The sequence below is a fragment of the Hemitrygon akajei genome, chromosome 2, assembly GCF_048418815.1.
Source record: "Hemitrygon akajei chromosome 2, sHemAka1.3, whole genome shotgun sequence".
NCBI classification, from domain to species: domain Eukaryota; kingdom Metazoa; phylum Chordata; class Chondrichthyes; order Myliobatiformes; family Dasyatidae; genus Hemitrygon; species Hemitrygon akajei.
In genome coordinates, this window is record NC_133125.1 from 48,208,870 (window position 1) to 48,229,360 (window position 20,491).

The 20,491-nt window shown below is 41.5% G+C and overlaps 1 protein-coding gene across 2 annotated transcripts in view; it reads right to left on the minus strand.

Moving 5' to 3' along the window:
• Positions 1 to 20,491, minus strand: part of cdc42se2 (CDC42 small effector 2) — a 191,311-nt gene that overhangs the window by 156,037 nt on the left and 14,783 nt on the right. The gene's annotated exons all lie outside the window — the stretch shown is intronic.

Sequence of the window (20,491 nt, forward strand, 5' to 3'; positions counted from 1 at the left end):
ATTCCTTATGATTGGTATCTGCATTGCTGAGCATTTTGAATCCCAGATTTAAATGCAATATTACATAGCAGATTTGATATTTCACATGCAGAGCATCTAAATGTCTCCACGGGTGAATTCAAATCTTTAAATAAATTAGTTCTACCACAGGAAAAGTACAATTCAAGCATAAAGCAAGCCTATTCTCAATGCTAAGGCCTGCATCTGCAAATTAGAACACAAAAATCTTTGGCCTGAATTTAAAAGTTATGTTTGCTTCACCAAGGAGCTCAAATGCCCTAGAAATGACAATAGTAACCTATAACAGATGAAAGCAATGGGCAGATCTGCAATTGTCAAGGAAATATAAGTCAGCATTAGCTACAGGGGATCTCAATTCTTAAAATTAAATGACTAATGTTTTAAGTGGCACTGGAATTTGAATTTTGAGCTCAAGATTATTATACACGATGACCTATTTTAATAATTGATAAGGAAAGATTCTGGCACTGGTACGTAAGTACCAATAAATCAAACCTGAGCAATTAAGAAATCTTCATTTAAAGAAAGTATTTCCAGCCATGATGGCACGAGACAAGTAATGGTTTCAGCGATGTAATAACGAGGTAGCAATGGTGGAGAATCTAGTGCTGCATCACATCTATGGGATGAAATGGGCCATAGATCAGAAGAGTTTCCAGACCCATTACTTGAAGCTGAGCAGTGGAATTAGAATCAGGTTTATTATCTCTGACGTGTTGTGAAATTTGCTACTCTGCAACAGCAGTGCTGTTAAGAAAATTACTATAGATTACAACAATAAATAGAAAAACAAATAAATTAGTAGCACGGAAGGCAAGCCTCCTCTTGTTCTCTGCTGCTGCAGGAAGGTGTCTGCGTGTGATGGTCTCTCTCTCTCTCTCTCTCCCTCCCTCCCTCGATGCGGTCGGAGAATGGTACCGGAGACCTGGTACAAGGTCTAATCAATGTGGTTTGTGGACTGGACTCTGTAGTTCGTGTTATAATGTGTTTCTGGTTTGATCAGGGGGACCTGCAGGTAACGAACAGCGCCAGGTTGAGCTGAACTGAACATGCCTGGGCTCTCGATGATGATTTTGTGGGATGATGTTTCTCGCTCACTTTGCTTGCTCTCGGCATGATTTGTTTCTTTTTGTGCGTTGGGGGAGGGCTAATATTTTTCTTTGTTTCGTGGCTGTCTGTGGGAAGACGAATCCCAGGGTGCACGCGTACTTTGACAATAAATGTACTTTGAATCTTGAAAAAGAGAGCCAAATGGTGAGGTAGTGTTCATGTGTTCACATTCTGTTTGGAAGTTTGATTGTGGAGGGGAAGAAGCTGTCAGGCTTCTGTACCTCCTCTCTGATGGTAGCAATGAGAAGAGGGCATGTCCTGGATGGTGAGGGTCCTTAATGATGGATGTTGCCTTTTTCAGGCACCACCTTTTGAAGATGATCTCAATCTTGAGGGGGCTAACTGAGTTTAAGATTAGATACTGTTCAGAATTATTGTCTTGTTCTATTTGATCTCAGTCCTTAATGGGGTTGCAATCTTGTCTGTCAGCCCAGTAGCAGGTTTGAAAGGTGGATGACTGAGGCATAACGAGTCATATTGTGCCTTGTTAGGGGACCAGAGAGTTGGGTGTAAGATGGAGTGCAAAGGCAGAGTGAGGGAAAGAAAGAAAAAAAGACTGGAACGCTCTTCAACTGGCTGGAGAGAGAGAACGTCCTGTTGGAAGATGATGGAATAAATGTGCTCAGTTGTAAGTGGGGTTGAGGGTATGGGAAGATGTTGTGGGGGTTATAGGGGCTGCCAGAGAAAAGGGAAGATGCTTGGTGAAGGTGAGGTGTGGAGCTCCACAGGTTACTGAGTGGTAAAGTGAGGACAAGGATTTGTTTCATTTGAGCCCCATTATCAGACAGCAGGCACAATAGTTAGTTCTGCTTGGTGATTATTTGGGGAGGGAGTAGTGGAAAGGGGTGGGTGTAGGATTAGATGGTTAGCGAGGAAGGAGACAATAATGCCATGGAGAAGATTACAAATTCAGAAATGTGTCACAAAACATGTGCACCTACTATTAATTCTGCTGTTACAGGGAGACCACGATGATTGTTAATGAAGGAAAATGGAATGTTGCTGCAGTTTGGGATTTGGAGAATAGTGCTTTAAGAAATGAGATGGCAGAGAAAACAGGGGAAGAAGAAAAATTCTGGCTGGTTGGGTAAGGTGGCGATGCTTGCTGGACACTGGAGCAGAGAGAAGAAATGCTGGGTTTGGACAGAGGCCAAATACTCTCAAGAAAGTAGTCGTAAGCATCAACAGTGCAATAAGACAAGGCAAATTAGGTTGCTCCACAATTGAGCTCAATGGCTGCAGCATGGTGTAGACTTAACCAAATATTTGTCCATTTGCACTGTGATGTTTTGACAGCTGAAATTATGTGACATTTAACCTTTCACCGTACCACTCACGGGAGCAGCTGGAATGCAGGTATGTTCTTCAGGCATTTTTCCCGCTGACATCACTTTTCAGTACATTTTCAACTGGAATGTTGTGGTTTTCTTAGCAATATTAATGTATGATGGAATACAAATCAGGACTGAAGTGATTTTGACAGGGAACAAGGAACAATTTTCTTCCAGTACTTAACACAATAACCAAGATGAACACATCACTAATCAGCAGAGAATAAACTGCAGCAAGAAGGACGCTTAAAGCTCACACTCAAATCTTTCAACAGTTCAGGAATGATTGATTGTCACAGCCCAACCTCACAACATTTAAAAATGTTTAGCCATCAGGAACTTCTTAAACAAATGTGTAAGAATAGAAGGGCAAATAATGTTTCTCCTGTAATTTGTGTTAAATATTTAAGATTCTTCTGAAATCTTTGGTGTCATCATACTCAATACAAAGTCAGAAATTTCAGCGAAGCATTTTCTTTTAAATTAATAGTCTCTGTCCAACCATCCCCAAAGGAAAATAATAAAGATTCTGTCAAATCTTTATAAATGGGTATTATATCTAGGCCTAACAATCTGACATAGTCCACAAGACGTTGTTTGGAATAGCCTGCTGTTCTTTATAATATAGAATCCCAACTGATTGGCAAATTGCTAATGTCTTCTCCAGCTGAACCATAAACATTCAAATCTAAACTATTGGGTTCAAGATTAATTGGCAATAAATCTCCATCAAATTGAAGGGATTAAGCTAGATTCTTCAACTAAGAAAAACAATGATTAATAAAAGACTGCTTCCTGATAGTTATTCCAAACAGGAAACAGACTTAGTAATTCCATTGTGTTGGAATGTAATGAATACTATAAGTGCCTGCTTCTAGATCAGGAAAAATGAAACTTAAGTCCTTTCTGAGAATAAGAGCAAATCAATAGCCATTTTCAAACAAGCTCTATATAAACTACACATTTCATCTTGTACTTTGCATTGTAGAAGATGACATAAGGAAGACTAGAAAGTAAATGATACAATGGTGTTTCTCAATGTTAAAACAATGAAAATCAGCCTTTTTCTGGACTGATATGAAAACGCAACTTCAAATACTTAACCAAGGATTTCCAGGTGTCAGTAACCCTGGCACCCTGACGTAATTTCCATGCCTGGGTCTTACAGGGTGAAGTCAGTCCCCATGCAATCAGTGCCTTTTCATCAGTGCCCAAATGTTGAGACAACCTAGAACACCAGTATGGTGCACTGGAATTACCTAGCAGATGTCATTTCATTCTGGACAAAGAGACACCTGCAAGCGTGTCATGCTTGTGGAATTACAAAATCAAAATTATCTTTCTTCATTCATCTTAAGTTACATTTTACTGCTTTCTTTCATAAAGGTAATAGTTGGAATGAGGAAAAAAGGTTAATAGGAGCTACTTCAGCATACAGTTACAATGCGTGGGCCAATTTGTGTTGTCGGTCATACTGTACATACAGAGGACTCCTCACCTACTGCACTCTTGTGGTTGGGTTCCTTCACACTGAGGTTGTCCAAAGGAATTGCTGAGTTCAGATGCCATGCTGAGTTCACCAAGGCCAAACCTGACGCTGATATATTTCAATGCTGCAGCTCAACAAAGAATATATTGCAACTTAAACCTCGCTGCTCACCTTCACTGCAATGAAATCTATCACGTCTTAAAATGAAAGCCAGAGGCCTAATTTTGTTTTCTGAGAGCCAAAACAAAATTCACCATTTGAATCTAACAGATAAGGTGTTCAACATCTTCCACAGCTTTATTAACATTAGTATTCCACGACCCCACTCAAGATAATGTTAATGACACATGTAATATAACCAATCACAAATTGTTCCCTTTATTAACAGAGGTTATCAATGTTGATGAAGCGGTTTCAGTTTCAGATAACATAGTACAAAAACCTCTCTCTGCGAACAGTGAGATATCTGAACTGTGTGATTGAGAGATCTTGAATATAACTCAGTACATTCAAATATGTCTGAAAATAAGAACATAAATAATATAGCAATAATAGGCTATAAAACCCCGCTCCCCAAACTATAGAATTTACACAAAGAGTAAGTCCACTATATATCGTTTGTGCCCACAGCTTGTTTATATAAATCTGCAGATGCACTATTTTGTCACTTGAGCTACATATTAAGCAGATGCACTGAAGGGTTTAAGACCAATGGGAGTTGATTTTAGCTTAGCTGAAAAGTGATGAATGGATAAATGACAAACATGTAGGAAAGGCAGACCAGTTTTAATAAAGGATTTCAACTTTCAGATGGATTGAAATTGGATCAGTGCATCTCTGAAACACAATCAGTTTTTCCTCCCTGCTTTTGAATTGTTTTCTATGCGAATATGGTCAAGTACCAATAAACACTTGCTGTACAAAATTAGAACAGCATTGAGCCGAATTACCAAATCGTGATACAATATAATTGAGTCCAGTGCACGTTAGAAAGGGAGAAAGGTGGAACACTACTGAGATTTGAGATTTAGGATATTTTCACACAACAAAGCAGGGATCGTCCCAGATGAACTGAGCTCGTGTGTTAAGAAGCAAAAGAACAAATGGTAAAGGAATAAACGTACGAGATTCTGCAGATGTTGGAGACCTTGAGCAACACACATAAAATGCTGGAGGAACTCAGCAACTCCAGCAGCTTCTGGTGAGGGGGATCAACAGTCAACAGGCTGGGCTGAAACCCTTCAACACACCTACAGGCATGGGTTGGTGTGTTTCAGTCAGAGGAGAAACTGAATCTGCTGTGTCTGTTCTCCTTGGAGGAGAAGAAGCTGAAGGAGCCTGCTAGAGATGTACAAAATAAGGAAGAGTATGGATTAATAGTAGGAAACTTTCCCTTTCAGCAGGGGTGACTAGCACAGGTGGTATAGGTTTAAAGTAAGGGATAAGATGTTTGACAGGGTAAGAAGCTTTTCACCCTGAAGGCAGCTGCAACTTCGAATGCCTGCTAGAGGTACAATGTTTAACAAGTATCTAAATGAGTACTTCGATCACCACGGTTTCAAAGTCTATGGACCAAATCCTAGTAAATAGGTTTACTTAAATAGGTATTGAAGATGGGCCAAAAAGCTTGTGCTCTATGACTCTATGAAAATTAGTTAGCAGTTAGCCTGTCATGTGTTCTTGACAAAAAGTGGTTAATCTCATAATTTAGGTTAGGGTAACTGAGCACAGACATTTTCAGGTGCTTAGGGAGAGCCCGGCCTAGATTTATAAGAACTTAAGCAAAACCAATGACCTGGAATGGATATCCCAAAGAAGTGATAGAATAACGGATAACCAATACTCAGAGGAAAATGCCTAAATGAAGCTGGAGCTCATGAACTTTTTATGCTTTGAAACTTATCTGGATGGTAGAAGACTAACCTGACCAGGAACTCTAAATGATCAGAATGTGAAAATAATATCTTGCAAGTTCTATATTGAGGCTGTAATGATTTGGTATTACATTTATAATTCACTTAAGATGGTGAAGTAGAATACCAGATATTCAACTTTACTGGAGAAACAAGCACATGCAATGCTGAAAGCACAAGCAGATACTAATAGTTCAAAGTACATTTATTATCAAACTATGTATAAATTATACAACTTTAAGGTTTGCCCTTTTACAGGCAGCCACAAAACAAGAAACCCAAAAGAACTAATCAAAAAAAGACTAACGAACACCCGGTGCACAGAGAGAGGGAAAAGTACAAATTGTGCAAACAATAAAAGCAAGCGATGGCATTCAGAACTAAAGTGAGTCCATTGATACGAAGCCCAGAGCAGCCAGAGCCGACTCGCAGCCTCAGCCTCAGTTTATCACATAGCGGAGCAAATGGATGTGAAGCTTGCAGACACAGAGCCTGGAGCCTGGACATAAGTAAATGGATTTCACTATGAGCAAATGCAGGTTCATCTGTTTCATACCCAAAATGAAAAGAACAGCTGATCTTCTAAATGGCAACAGAGTAGATAAAATGGTGGCAACAGGAGTCTCACTGGTCCAAGTACGTAGGTCATTAAAATGTATTCAGCAGCGAAGATAATTAGAAAGGCTACTGGAAAGTTGGTCTTGATATCAAGCGAGACAGGGACATTATATCAAACCATGGTTAGACCATGCTTGATGTAATCTGAGTAGTTCTGCCTTTGATACTGCAGGATTTTTGCCCTTAGAGGGAAAACAATGTGGTTTTGCCTTTTGAACCCTCAGCTTTACAGCCAATAAAATACTTCTGAACAGTCTAGCAGCAAAGTATGGCAGAAACAGCAGTTAGTCTAGATCCTGATAATCAAGTTTCTGCAGTGGAACTATGACCCACAGAGATGCCAAAGGTCATTATAACTCCGTCAACTGGGCAATGGCTGACCCATTTACCAGATAATGCAAAACCCCAGCACATTCCCTGAAGCTTAGAGGATGGGGTGACTCGATCAGCTTTCATGACATTGAGAACAAATGGATCACTAGTAAACAACCGATTTCCACTGGTTGAGAAGCCTAGACCGAACTAAAGAAGGCAGCTATTTCAGATAAAACTTTAATACACAGGTGGTGTTGGATATTTGGAACATATGCCAGGCCATCAGTAAATTTGAAACCCAAGAATGAGAAGGGTAAGTATTTGTTAACAAATGTTTCAAAGGATATAAGGCAAAGATGGAAAGGTGATTTTAGTCACTGATCAGCCATCATGGGGATAAAAAAATTGGTGGGATAGACTGAAGGGGATGCATCGCCCTTGGCTGCCATTCAGTAAGACCTTTATGAAAGATATTCAGGAAAAATGTTAGCCCAAATAAAATAACATTTCAGAATTTCTCCAAAAACCAATTTTAACAGTTCAAGGAGTGCCTTTTTATAAACCTTGATAAAACTTATTTGTATCTTATCAAGTTACTGCTTGATTAATATAGAATTTATATTTATATATTTCAACATCTTCTCAAAAGATTTGCAAAGATTTTGTGATGACTTGCCACAGTGAAGTTTTATCATGCTTCAGGCCAGCTCCACCTTAATATTATATAGACAGACTACTTTATCTCCCCTAAGCAAATCAGTAGCTCACAAAACAGTGAGGCAAATACATTTTGACTATGTACTCGAGGCCCTACAATCAAAAGTTAGTTCAAATATGACATATATGTACACCAGTTTAGAAGAAGGCTTTAAATAGTTGCTCAATTGAAAATATGTATAATACATTTTCTTTCTACATGCAAGAGTTCCAATGAATTTGAAAATAGGACTATCATCTTGTAATATCAAATGACACAATCATATTCACTGGTGTGCATTGTTGGTATAAGCAAACTCTTACCAAGTTCCAACTAGCATAATGTATTTCATATATTCCATAAATATCTGTCATAGATATGCAAACACAGATGACCAATATTCCTCTTCTAATGATAAGCCAAAGAAAATAGAAACATACACTGTTTTCAATAAAAAAGCTGGCATTTTTAAAGATTTGAAAAGCAATCAAATGTAACAAATTAACATTTACAAATATTCCGAGGCTCTTTGCAGAAGTATAATCAAAGAAGTTAGGTAGATAGCTAAATTCCTGACTGAAGAGTGAGGCTTTACAGAAAGTCTCAAAGCAAGAGGCAATATAGTTTGGGTAATACTCCCAGATCTGGTTAATGAGGTAACTGAAGACATAGCCATCAATAGAAGGGCAAAGGAAGTGGAAGATTGCGTCGGAGACTAGGGCTCAGCTCATGGACTGAAACAGATTTACTGAAAGAGATTACAAAAAGGCAAGCCAAACCAGTACATCTGTGTTATAATCAAGTAAGCATTTTGCATTGGTTTCCCAATAAGTATAGAACTACATTCTTTATCCAGCTCAAAAGGATTAATTTTAATTCCACATATCAAAACTATTTAAAGACTAATGGGTGTGCTGTGTGGTGACTGAGCAGGAACAGCACTAAACATCTCTCCATTGACGACATTAAAATGGGCCCTCTGTCATTTTTTTTTCAGAATCAAGACACTAAAGAAATATTGGAATTCGGAAACACCGAGGAATGGCTATGGCCCTGTTTATAATGGGAAAGACAACATGTTTTCATCATAAAATTGCAGGTTTGGATCATTCTTCCAAATGAACATCAATTTCTGGGCAACTTATGTTTTCATGACCAAGGTGGATTTGTTGGGGGTATTAAAAGGGTATTATATGGTGCAGGGTGAAATAAGGTTTGAGGAGCTGACCTTATCAGTGAAGCGGGCCCATGGAGCTAATTGGCATACACATGCTCCAAATGTTCTTCTTTTCCTAGAACTCAGTATATTCAAATATGAAATTGCCAAACTTACAAGTCCACTGCCAAAATATTCTAAGTACTGATACCAACACTCACACTGGCATATAATCAACTGGTAACAGTGACTCAACTGCATTAGTTATTATTTTTATTCACTTTTGGGACATGCCAATATCTAACACAGCCACCGAATAATCCCAATCCCAGATTACCCAGGGGAAGGTTGTGCTGAGCTTCTTACTTGAACCAGTGTAAGGGTACTCCCACTGTATTTTTAGACAAAGAATTTAAGAATTTTTACCCTAGCAATGCCGAGTGATCTTCAACATGTTTCCAAGTCAGAACTTGCAAGCTGTGGCAAACTTTTCCTCATTCTGTTAGCCTCGACAGGAATCCCCACTGAATTTAGGAAACGGTTACACACTTCAGACATGGTACACCACCAGTGGAGGATCAAGGTTATGAGCAGGACACGGACATGGTGGGCTTCCTTGTCCTGGCTTGGATTGAACAGGAATTTTGCTGGAATTTCAAATGGAGAGTGTTCCACCAACCTCATGTCTTGAGATTGGTGGAAAGACTTTGGGGTGTGTTTCGTGACAGGACAGCAAACCTTTGCACTAATAGCTGCAGTATTTATCTGGCTCATTCAGTTAATTGTCTGGTTAACAATAGGGGTCAAGTTATTGATGGTGCTGGATTCAGCAAAGGTAATACGGCTGTTCTGGAGTTTTTTGAGGATAAAACTATGAAAATGGACAAGGGAGAGCCAGTGGATGTAGTGTACCTGGACTTCCAGAAAGCTTTTGATAAAGTCCCACATAGGAGATTAGTGGGCAAAATTAGGGCACATGGTATTGGGAGCAGAGTACTGACATGGATTGAAAATTGGCTGGCTGACAGGAAACAGAGAGTAATGATTAACGGGTCCCTTTCAGAATGGCAGGCTGTGACCAGTGGGGGTACCGCAAGGTTCGGTGCTGGGACCGCAGCTGTTTACAATATACATTAATGATTTAGATGAAGGGATTAAAAGTAACATTAGCAAATTTGCTGATGACACAAAGCTGGGTGGCAGTGTGAAATGTCAGGAAGATGTTATGAGAATGCAGGGTGACTTGGACAGGTTGGGTGAGTGGGCAAATGTATGGCAGATGCAGTTTAATGTGGATAAATGTGAGGTTATCCACTTTGATGGCAAGAACAGGAAAGCAGATTACTATCTAAATGGAGTCAATTTAGGAAAAGGGGAAGTACAACGAGATCTAGGTGTTCTTGTACATCAGACAATGAAAGCAAGCATGCAGGTACAGCAGGCAGTGAAGAAAGCTAATGGTATGCTGGCTTTTATAACAAGAGGAATTGAGTATAGGAGTACAGAGGTCCTTCTGCAGCTGTACAGGGCCCTGGTGAGACCCCACCTGGAGTATTGTGTGCAATTTTGGTCTCCAAATTTGAGGAAGGACATTCCTGCTATTGAGGGAATGCAGCGTAGGTTCACAAGGTTAATTCCCGGAATGGCGGGACTGTCATATGTTGAAAGATTGGAGCGACTGGGCTTGTATACACTGGAATTTAGAAGGATGAGAGGGGATCTGATTGAAACATATAAGATTATTAAGGGATTGGACACACTGGAGGCAGGAAGCATGTTCCTGCTGATGGGTGAGTCCAGAACTAGAGGCCACTGTTTAAGATTAAGGGGTAGGCCATTTAGAACAGAGATGCGGAAAAACTTTTTCACCCAGAGAGTGGTGGATATGTGGAATGCTCTGCCCCAGAAGGCAGTGGAGGCCAAGTCTCTGGATGCATTCAAGAGAGAGTTAGATAGAGCTCTTATAGATAGCGGGGTCAAGGGATATGGGGAGAGGGCAGGAACGGGGTACTGATTGTGTATGATCAGCCATGATCACAGTGAATGACAGTGCTGGCTAGAAGGGCTGAATGGCCTACTCCTGCACCTACTGTCTATTGTCTATTAAGGAGCAGTATTAGAACTCTCCCTTCTACCAAATGGTCATTTCCCATATCAAAGCAGATGTTACTTGCCACATCAGATATTAAGTACCTCATAAACGAATGTGCCCAGGACTTGTCGCACACAGTAATGATGTAATGAATGGTATGGAATGCTGTGCAATCACTGAATATCCGGTTACTTAAGGTTTTATAGCCAGAGGTGGTAATGGGGATAAACTCCCACTAACTATTAAATGCTCCCAACGGCTTGCATCTGAAATAGCCTCTGACAACCAAGTGCAGCTACAGGCCTTCACATGTGGTTTAGCTGCAAAGTTGGGTGGAACTGAAAGGAGGTGTGGCAAAGGCGTGTTGCTGGCACCTTAAAACCAGACGCTTCAGGCAGGTGGGGCTCAGCTGTGGTTGGCAGCTCATTTAGGAGAAAGAAATCTCTGTTCTCAAACCTCCGCTGCCTTGTGGTTATACCCACTCAAACACAAACCAGCAAATATCCAGAGCTGGAGTCCTAAGGCTGTCCTACGTTCAGTTCAACCCTGACTGGCACCTCCTGTGATACTGCTGGTGCCAAGCTGTATCAGTCTCTGCTGTTCCTTGGATTCATCAGGTACATGTGGAGAGGGGGAGCCTGCTACATGTTTGCACCCCATCTCCTACTACCCTGGTTTGTGTAGCATGTAGACAGCTGAGACGCAACATCCATGGTCGACCCAACCAACAGAGGTCCTCATCTGATATTCTCGCGATCTTCCAGGAAATTACTTTTATAAGAAGGCTAAACCTCCTATCCAAAAGGTTCAGTGGTAGGAAACACAGAGTAAGGGCTAAAAATCTGCTCAACCATTCCTCATAGAACAATCCTTTCTATCCAGGAATCAGCCCAGTGAACTCTATCAGACTGCGTCCGATGCAAGCAAATACCTCTTCAACTTGGGAGACTAAAACTGCAGTACTGCAGGTATGTGTGGCCTCACTGATGCTCTGTGCAACTGCAGAAACACTCCCCTAATATTATATGCCATCCTCTGCAATAATGGCACATTGCGTTTGCTTTCTGAATTGCTTTCTGTTGCTACGTGTGTTTCTGTACAAAGACATCCGGATCCCTCTGTACTCCAGCACTCTGTACTCTCCCTCCTTTTAAACAATCATCTCATTTTCTGCCAAGCTGATAACCTCAGGTTTCCCCATGTTATATTCCATCTAATAAACTTCTGTTCTCGGCTTAATCTATCTAAACCGATTTATACAGTCTACATCTTCCCCATGACTTGCTTATACACTTCATTTTTATTTAATCTATCAGAAATCTTGTCTGCTCATCCTAAAAAAAGGTTTTACAAAATAGCTGCTGTTCCCCTTAGAACCCCATTAGTTACAGCTTGCCAACCTGAAAATGACCTGTTTGTTCTGACACCATTGAGTAGCCAATCCCCTCTCCATACTATTAACTTCTGTATAATCATGTACTGTAACGTAAGAGGTAAATGGATGAAAGCACAAACAACTAGAGATTGCTGTTGTAAATTCTGCCTCAACAAAGCAAGCACAATAGCCTGCCTTTGTGCAACACCCTGTTTAACCCTTTCAAAAGAGTTACCATTAGAAAAGCTGCAAACAGTTTCTGCTTCGGTTAGCATGCGGAGAGCAATTTATTGGTTGCTGAATTTGAAATTGATAGAGGCCTTTTCTGGGAGGATAGCACCGTACAGGCCAGAGTCTACATGGTTAGACCCCGCCATTTCAGATGCAGTGCTGCTGCTCGACGGCTTCCCCATTCACTGTAAAGACAGGGGACAGCTTAGTATCATAAAGGCAGAGGAGGTAGAGTACGCTCTTTAATTAACTCTTCGTGGTGCATTGTCTCTGTCCTGCTCACCCATCCTGGAACATCTAGCGATCAAATGTCGTCCTTCTTATCTGCTGTGAGTTTTCCGCCATCATCCTGGTAGCGGTGTACATTCCACCTCAGGCCAACGTCAGGCTGGCACTGGAGGAGCTGAGCTCCATAAACATCAGGCACGAAACGGTGCCTCCTGATACCTTCCCTATCATTGTGGCAGACTTCCACCAGGCCAGCTTGAAGAAGTCTCTTAATAACTACCACCAAAATATCACCTGTGGAATGAGAGGAGCCGACACACTGGACCACTGTTATACCACCACCAAGAACGCTTACTGTGACATTTTGGAAAGTCCGATCACCTGGCTGTATTTCTACTTCCAGCGTATAGGCAGAGACTAAAGACCACAACAACAGTGCCAAGGTCCAAGATGTATGGTTAAGGGAGGCGGAGGGGTGCTTAAAAGACTGCGTTGAATCGGTAGACTGGGTAATATTCAAGGATTCATCTGCGAGTCTGAATGAATATGCCACAGTTGTAACTGAATTCAAAGATTCAAAGTACATTTATTATCAAAGTGTGTAAGCAGTATACGGCTCTGAGATTCGTCTTCCCACAGAGAGCCACAAAACAAAGAAACTCCACGGAACCTGTTCAAAAAAGATCAAACATCCAACATGCAAAAAAACCCCACAAATTGCACAAACAGCAAAAATGAGTGTGTAACACAGAATATTAAACATGAAACCACACAGTCCTCGAAACAGTCTATGAATGCTCAGTTTAGCTCAGTTCAGTTCAACTTAGCGCTTTGTCGTTTGTTGACTGCAGGCCCCAGAGCCAGTCCACCTTGACCAAAATCACACAAAATGGCAATAAAACTTTTCCAAAACCCGGGACTCCTACACTTCCCACCAGCAGCTGCGAGAGAGAGGGAGAGGGAGACCGGTCGAACACAGGCAATGTCACTGAACACCTGCTCACCTTCCGCTCACATCCGTATTGATTTCAATCTCGCCGGACGTTTTTAATCAGCGAGCTGGAAACCGATTACTGACTTGTGCTCCACAATTAGGCCGCACACTCCATTCCCAACCTTTGCTCTCAGACGGAGACAGCAGAAGAGCCAGATTGCTCAGTCAGCCAAGAAGACACATTATCAAAACGTAAATTACAGGTTCCAATCACACACAAATTAATAGTGGCAGTAAATTTAAAAGAAGGAGATGTAGTAGTGGTTTCGTAAACTGTCTGCAGGACGTTGCCATCAGTCGCGTCGGTTGCTGGCACTATCTTGCCAAAAAACAAGACCCGTGTGGATGAGTTTGAGCCCTCGAGAACTACCAGACGTAACCAAAACAAAAGCTGTGGATGAACCAGGAGTTTCACAGTCTGCTGAAAGCTGTGACATTCAAGACCAGTGATCCAGAACTATACAAGAAACCCAGGTACGACTAATGGAAAGCTATCAATTCCAACAGAGGTTAAAGATAGAATCAGATGCACTTCAATTCTGGCAGGGTTTGCAGCCATTTACTTCCTGCAAAGAGAAACTTAATATCATGTATAGCAGTGATGCATCACTCCCAGATGAGCTCAATGCCTTTTATGCATGATTTGAAAGGGAGAATAAAACTGCATCTATACGAATCCCTAAAGAATCCGGTGACCCTGTGAGTAGTGTCTTGGAGGCCAATGTCAGGATATCTTTCAAGGGGGTGAACCTCTGCAAGATGTCAGACCCTTATGGTGTATCTGGTAGGGCTCTGAAAACCCGTGCCAACCAATGACTGTGGCTAGGCACAGCTCAAACACCGTCTATAAATTTTCCAATGACACATCTATTATTGGCAGAATTTCAGATGGTGGGTGACAAGGAGGCGTACTGAATAGATCAGCTGATTGAGTGGTGTTGCATCAAGAACATTGCACCCAATGTTAGGACTAAGGAATTGATTGTGGCCTTCAGGAAGGGTAAATTGAGGGCACACACGCCAGTCCTCACCGAGGGATCAGAAGTGGAAAAGGTGAGCTGTTTCAAGTTCCTGGGTGTCAATAAAATATTGATGCAATTACAAAGAAGACGTGACAATGGCTATATTTCATTAGGAGTTTGAGGAGAATTGGTACGTCAACAAAAGACACTTGCAAATTTCTTCAGATGTATGATGGAGAGCATTCTAACTGGTTGCATCACTGTCTGATATAGAGGGGTCACTGCACATGAATGGAAAAAATTTCAGAAAGATGCAAGTTCAGCCAGTTCTATCATGGGCACTAGCCTCCCCATCACCTGGGACACTTTCGAAAGGAGATGTCTCAAAAAGGCAGCATCCATCATTAAGAACCCCCATCACCCAGGACATGCTCTCTTCTCATTGCTACCATCAAGGAGGTGGTACAGGAGCCTGAAGATACACATTCAATATTTCAGGAACAGCTTCTTCTCTTCTGCTATTAGATTCCAGAATGGACAATGAACCCATGAACACTTCCTCAGTAACTTTTCCTCTCTTTTTGCACTACTTAATTAATTTAATTTTTATATGTGCATCTTAGCATAATTTATATTTTTATTCCTATGTATTACTATGTACTGCTGCCAGTGATATTAAACCTGATTCTGATTCTGACAATGGAACTTGCTTTATTTTGCTAAAAGCAGATCATGTGTCAGCACTAAAACAGTCTGCATCATTTAAACTCCAAGTATTAATATAACGTGGCCAAGATGTTGGAAAGGTTAATTAAAAGCTGGTGACATAATCCAGAAGATTTCCACAGGTTTGTAGTGAATGGAAGTTATTTTAAGTTGTGAGCAGAAGAATTCAGAACAAAGGAAGTCTGCTCCAGTCTGTTATATTTTGACTATAACATAATGTGTGAAAAAGGCAGAATGTAAAAAGGTGAGAAAACCGTGCTACAAAAAAAACATCTCCCATTCAATGTTCCTGGGTAGCCAATTTTAATTATTAACATTTATTAATTACCAAACAAACCCTGAATTCTAGTGGATCTTGACCACATGAAATTTAGCCACCTACACTAATCTTTAAGTTACACTTGTTGGATTCAAAATCCCAATTACTATATTTACCTATGGAACCTGAATCTTAATGTTTCTTTATATCACAATATGATATTTTTTGGCCTCACTGATGCTTTCACTTTTCTGTCATCGGTAGCTCTGTGCGGTAAGGCATTTCTTTGTAAGTGGGCGGCACAGCTATTCAATCAATGGCAAAGGTTAGCTGCAACATATATAAAATGCTGAAGTTACTCAGTAGGTCAGGCAGCATCTATAGAGCAAAATAAAGAGCTGCCATTTTGGGCCGAGACATCCCACTTTTCCCCCTCTCCCTGCTGACATTCACAAACTCTCACAGCCCCAGACAGCCCTGTGATTTCAGTCTCTGAGGTTGATCTGAGAGCATCCTTCAACACTTACGTCCATTGTCATGAAGTGCTTTGAGAGGTTGGTCATGAAGCATATCATCTCCTGCCTGAGGAAATAGTTGAATCCATTCTAATTTGCCTACAGTCACAACAGGTCAACAGCAGATTCATTGTCTCTCCAATCAGCTCTGGAACATCTGGATGGTGAAGATACATACATCAGAATGCTCTTCATTGACTACCGCTCAGTATTAAACACTATCATCCCCCAAAACTAATCAATTAGCCCCAAGCCTTAAACCTTGATACCTCCTTGTGTAACTGGATCCTTGATTTCTTCACTTGCAGACTCCAGTCAGTACAGATTGGCAACAACATGTCCTCCACAATCTCCATCAGCACAGGTGCACCACAAGTCTGTGTGCATAGCCCCCTGCTCTATTCACTTTATACCGCGAGGCTAAGTACAAAGGCAATTCCATATTCAGGTTTGCTGATGACACCAGTGTTGTTGGCCAAATCGCCAACTGTTGTGCCGGTGACAAATCGGCATATTGGAGGGAGATTGAAAATCGGTTTAAGTGGTACCACAACAACAACCTGCCACCCAATGTCAGCAAATCCAAAGAGCTGATTATTGACAACAGGAGGAAGAGATTGGGGGTCTATGAGGGGCTCATTAGGGGTTTAGAGACGGAGAAGGTCAGTAACTTTGAATTTATGGGTGTTATCACATCAGAGGATCTGTCCTGGGACCAGCAGGTAAATGCCTTTTCAAAGAAAGCACGGCAATGCCTGCACTTTCTTAGAGGTTTGTGCATATTCGGCATGTCATCTAAAACGCTGTAAAACTTCAACAGATGCACGCTGAAGAGTATATTGATGTTGTATCATAAGTTAATATGGAAGCACCAGTGTCTGTGAATGGAAAAGCCTACAAAAAGTGTTGGATAAAGCCCTGTTCATGACAAGTCCTTCCCACCATTGAGCACATCTACGAGGAGCACTGCCACAAGAAAGCAGCAGCCATTATCAAGGACGCCTCACCATCCAAGCCATGTTCTCTTCTCACTGTCATCAAGAAGGAGATACAAGAGCCTTAAGTCCCATACCAGCAGATTCAGGAAGTTATTACCCTTCAACCATCAGGCTTCTGAACCAGAATGGGCATCTTCACTCACCCCATTACCGAACTGATCATTGAACATAACTGTAGACTCACTCTAAAGGACTCTACAATTCATGTCATCAGATTATTTATTTACTTATTTACATTATTATTATTACTAGTTTATTTTTGCATTTGCAAAACTTGTCTATGTGATTCTATTTTACTTCCTTGTTTTACTCTGAACACCTGTTAGAAAATGAATATCAGGGTAGTATTTGGTCACACGTATGCACTTTGATATGAAAAATTTACTTTGAACTTTGAAAAGAGAAATGGAAGTAGTAAATCAGTACTATTCTTACATACAAGTTTGGGTGGGTCCACAAAGCAAGTGCCATCAAGGGAGACCATCCTTCTCTTGTGGTTGTTGGGAGATATGCTGGTTTTAATACTCAAAGGATATGAAAGCAAATGAGAAGAAGATGGGCCAGCACATACCCTGTTGAGCAGCTGGGTATGGTTAACAGCACAATCAGAATAGTCAGGGGAGCAGAAACATCATATGGCTACTGATGCAGCAAGGTTACTTGTAGCCAGAAATCTACGTGTAAAGATACAAATTTCAATTCCACCATGGAGACTGCAGAATTTAAATTTAAAGAATGAGTTTTGAATTTTAAAAGAAGCTTATCTCAGTAATGACAATCATGAAAATTAAGGATTTAGGTGAAAACTAGACAAGTTCACAAATGTCCTTCAGGGAAGGAAATCTAGGACCAGATACGTGTCACCCTAATGGGCTTGATTCTTAACTGCATACACGAACAAATTGGAAAATAAGTTACCTCCCATGCTTGCGAGCTAGATGTGTGAAATAAGCAGGCCATGACAGAAAAAAAAAACTCCTGTCCAATCTACACATCCTGTAGCAGGAACTAAGCAATTACTGCAATTTCACTTTGCATGTGGTTAACCTTTTTGGAGGAGCAAATTTCAAGCTGTGCATAGTTCACTCGCACAAGCTCCAAGATGGCCTTTAGGTTCTTGACCATCTCCATGGTACCTTGTTCATCCTGCACTGAGACACTGGTTCCAGAACAAGTGGAATATAAAAATGCCCCAATTGATAGGAACAGGTCATGCAGCAAGTTCCCTACCACAAAGAAACAAACGAACACACTAGCACCAGCAACTTCAACCAACCCAGGAGATTTAAATAGTTAGTTCAGAGTAGTGTTGCCAAGGGAAGCACAAATCATTAAAGAGTTAACACATGAAAGACCTTCTGGACAACATGACCACTCGGGATATACCACTGGTGGATAAACAACCAATGAAATACTTCTTCAGTGTGAACAGGAGCAGCTGTTCAGCCAGATCACATCCTTTCTAATTTCCTGGATCCCAGTTTCCATGAACTGCCTGTCATCGGAAAAAACATGCCTCAAGATCAGCAGCATTTACTTGGGTCATGCACAGCAAGTGACAAGGTTTGCAGGCAGGTGTGACAGAGGCCCCCCCGCCCGCCCACGCACCTTCAGTGGTTCACGCCCACTTGGTGGAACCGTAGTGCGGTGTGGAATATGTGGGAATATCACGGATATTTACTGTAGCATTCAGGCCATGGTTCCCAAGCTGGGTGAGAAGCAAATGGTACATCTGCTGTAACACCAGCAGTTGCAGGCCCAGACAAAAGAGACAGTGCAGTTCTCGGGCGGCTCCCACCAGCACCACAGAGAACCCGTTGTTCAAGGATGGATCCCAATACATGGGCAGTTCTCCAGTTATCCAGACCGAGGAACCATTAGCCACACACAAATCAAGCAAACCTGCTCCCAGTCAAAGTTTGCTTGCAATGCTTAAGAATTACAGTCAAGGAAGGCTATGCAGGTTTAGTTCAAAAGCTAATATACTTCACGCCTCACTAAGTTTCAAAGTGAATTTCTCATCAAAGGATGTCTGCCTCGATGCACCCGTTGCCCTCAGAGGTGATTCAGCAGGAAGTTCTTCCAGTTCCAAATCGTTAGCAGATGAAACCAACTATTCCTTGTAACAATGCTTTGAGAATGTTGCCGTGCATGCAGTAAACTGTAACAGTAAACTGGGATGGTCAGCATTGCCAGAATTAAAAGGCCTGGCAAGCCTATTTCAAGGTGCCTTCCCAATGGCTTCACATGTTTCATCAAGCCATCTCATAGCTCTGTCTGTGGTTATCTCAGTTATCAGGAGCTCCCTTCCCAAATAATTGGCTGGGATATGGGGATCTTTGGCAGAGTAGCATTGATTGCTCAGCAACTCCTGATGAAGGGTCTCGGTCTGAAATATCGTTTTTTAGTCCTTTCCATAAATGCTATCTGACCTGCTGAGTTCCTCCAGCATTTAGTGTGTGTTGCAATTGCTTGCTCATCTCCTGCTTCTGTCAAGAGGCAACTTTAAGATATCCCCACTGACCCTCCGATCCCTAATCATCCCCTTTTACTTCTCAATAAGCCTAGGTGTCCAAGCTAGCAATTCCACCTCTCCCTGCACTTCAACTTGCCTCCGTCCCTGCTCCCTCCACCAATCCAACACCACCACAAAGCTATATCCACTCTCAGGACACCTTACCTCATCACCATCCTGGACACTCCCACCACCCCAGACCACACTCCCAAGTTTGTGGCTACCAGTCTTTCTTCCCCTGTGCCCTGGATCAGCCTTAGATTTTGGTTGTGATCTTCCGCAATACATGGTTTGGTAGTGCCTGAGACCTGGGGATGTAGGCACAGCTGGAAGTCTGCAGCAGTGGTCCCACGATGAAGCTGTAAATGGCAACTGGTTGCTCCAATCATCCAACCACCTTTCAAAGGTTGAAAGCTTCACATATAAACCTGACACTGAGTTGCTCAGTGGCCAAACCCTTGAAAATAATCTAAGTATTTCAAAAAAGAAAGCTGCTTCATTAAAAAATAAGCTTCTGTGATTTTTATTCAAATGTAATTCAAATTTTTGTTTTGCTCCTAAATCTTGGTTGCTTTATGATTACTGTCCACGATCAATATTTGGTTAGAAACCTTGTGGTGGAGGCATTCCACCTTCACCATCAGCATGTCCTTTACACAGATAAGTCTCGTCAATCATGGCAATTCAATAATGTGGAAATGGCGCTGAGTTTATGAGCCCTAGGAACAATACAGACAGTCTTAACGTAAACTGAACTCTCTCCAGGGCCTACAGACAAATAATCACAATAGAACATGGTTTGATCCCTGCTGTGGTTCCATGTGGCTTCCTCTGAGCCAGAAAAGGGTTAGACTCTAGCCGTCACGAATTTAGCTATGCAAATAATCCTTCCTATTTTATGCTACAGTCAATCGTACATTGATGCTGGCAGATTATTAATGGTTCT